The sequence below is a fragment of the Mytilus edulis genome, chromosome 7 (assembly GCF_963676685.1).
Source record: "Mytilus edulis chromosome 7, xbMytEdul2.2, whole genome shotgun sequence".
NCBI lineage: Eukaryota > Metazoa > Mollusca > Bivalvia > Mytilida > Mytilidae > Mytilus > Mytilus edulis.
In genome coordinates this window covers 17,715,304-17,717,780 of record NC_092350.1, presented here as the reverse complement: position 1 = coordinate 17,717,780, position 2,477 = coordinate 17,715,304, and the positions used below count along the sequence as shown (strand labels likewise).

Here is a 2,477-nt window from a genome sequence, read left to right as displayed (position 1 = left end):
CCAGGCCACTTATCAGTTGTTTGTGCTCAATTTGAGTGTATTTATTTAGATTATCAATCTTTCTGCTTTCAAGCACTTTCCAAAAATGGAAACAAATTATTTTCAGGAAAAAAATAATTTCGATTTTTTTGTGGAAAATAATTTTTTGACCCGGGCGCTTATTTTTGACCCGTGTGGGGGGAGGGGAAACAAACATATTTTTAATTTTGGCCTTAGATTTTTTAAGCATAGGTCTACTTGTTGTATGGAATGACTACAAGGTATCATATAAAAAAAGATGTCTGCCTGCCAAGGTTAATTTTACTGTGACCTCATATTCATAGAATAATGATAATATTCATGATATTGAACAGCAAGAATGATGAGTAAGTTGATGTTATATACAAATAAGACAAAATTTTCAGTTGCCTACTAATTATGTAATAGAAGTTATTTTTGTCATTAAATGATGTTTACCCTTTTATGTGTAGGGCAAGAACATGAAAGATAAAGGGGAAACTATAAACAGAAGAAATTATCAACAAAATAAGATTTACAGAGGTCAACAAAGCCTAAATGGTAAGTCCACTGTTATAAAATTTTTTGTCCTTGAATAATAATTAAATATTTATTAAAATAAGATGTGGTATGATGAAAGAGAAAACTATCCATCAGAGTTCAATTTAGTGGATGTAAGCATTGTAATTACTTATTAGAGGCCATTGATGACCTGTAATTAATGAGAAAACCCATACCCTATACATGTTATAGTAATCTATAAAAGTCAACACTAACCAAATTTGAAACAGAGCATCAATTCAAACGTCAAATATACCAGACTAATTTATAAAAACAAAAAATTATGAAAAATAAAAATGACGGGTGTGAACCAACATCAACCACAGAACTATGTACAAGCTCCTGATATTAGACAGGTATAATATGGCTGGGTTGATATAAAAATAAGAAACACTTAGCAGTCTGATTTCCAATGAGACATTTCTCCAATAGAGATCAAATGACATTTAAGGAGGCTCTAGGGTATAACAATTTCAGAAAAATGTTTTAATATTTTTTTTTCATAACTCAATTTATTTATATCTTTATCATATGGTACACCAAATCATTCAAAACAATCAATTCGGTTTGGCCCCAGATGACTTTTAAAATGCATATATCATTGAAAAAGCTCCAAATTATCTCCCTTTGGTGCAAAAAAGCCATTTTTTGGCATTAAAAATGTAATATCTTATTTAACTAATCAGTGGCCTATATTTTTTATTATAATTTTAAATAAGCTGTACTTTAACTAAGCTATTATAAAATTTAAGCGATTTCTGTAATTTAGTACTTGAATATTTAAATGAAAGTTTATCATATTAATCATAAACATGATAAAGTAGCCATTTTATTGATCTCTTCACTGATAATTTTTGAGTTTGTGTATTTGTAGGTCAGAAATCTGGATTTTCATGGTCATCATTCACAGATCAATACTGAACGGAAAACTTAAAGCTGATATTTTTCTCCATAGTGCGACTTTTTTATTAATTTGAAATGGAACATGTTTTTTCCTACATTTATTTGAAAGAGGAAATTTCAACATGATGACTATAAACAAAAAGGAGTCATATCATCACGATCATTGATGCACAAGAACTTGATCATATAAATACAACAATGTAATTATCAATTGAAAGATGGAACGAATGAACAAGATATTAGAATGTTGTTGTCCAAATAAACTTGCTTTGTCTTCTCATTTGAAATCTCTCTATTCAATAAAGATGTACAGAGGAAGATCTTTGAAGAACAGATTGAAAAAAATGTTTTGTCTAAGAATTGCAGGAATATTCTAGTGAATGAAATTATTTATTGACTTCACTCTTATATAGTGGACTGAATAATTGTACATAGCAAGCTGTGAATAAAGAAAGCAAAAACTTTAACAAAAAGTGTTTATATTATAAATTTGCAATTATAAGCATACTATTATGTACACCACAAAGTTATATATAATTCAAATTGTTTGCCTATACAAGTATTGCAATGAACCTATAACAAAGAAAATCTTACCTCATGAAAAGAGTGAACTATTCAGTCAGAATATGAAATATTTTTTCAGTTCTATTTTTCATAATAGAATAAACAAGACAAAGATTTCAAAACAATATTTTTTCATTTATTTAGAAATTTCATCATTTTGTTTCAGTGAAAGGACTTTATTCTTTGACTGTAAAATATTATTATTATACATTCCAAAATAAGAATAATATTTATTGTCATATAAACAAATAAAAAACATGTTTGTGACAAAATTTAAAAAAAATTATATATATGTATATATAAAAAATTAAAAAAAACTCGTATACATTTAAAACATTTTACTACCAAACAGCATTCATTGTAACATACACATAACTTTATATTTATATATATATATTTATAATTTTAATCCCATAGGATTTTATTTTGTCCCATGGGATATTAAAAATCCC

The 2,477-nt window shown here is 27.0% G+C and overlaps 1 long non-coding RNA gene across 1 annotated transcript; it reads left to right on the top strand.

Annotated features, from left to right (window-relative positions):
• The first annotated feature begins 466 nt into the window (after positions 1-466).
• LOC139480875 (uncharacterized) lies at positions 467-2,150 on the top strand. The gene is made up of 2 exons (XR_011654524.1): positions 467-558; positions 1,433-2,150. It is a non-coding gene; the product is annotated as an uncharacterized lncRNA (long non-coding RNA).
• Positions 2,151-2,477: the final 327 nt, after the last annotated feature.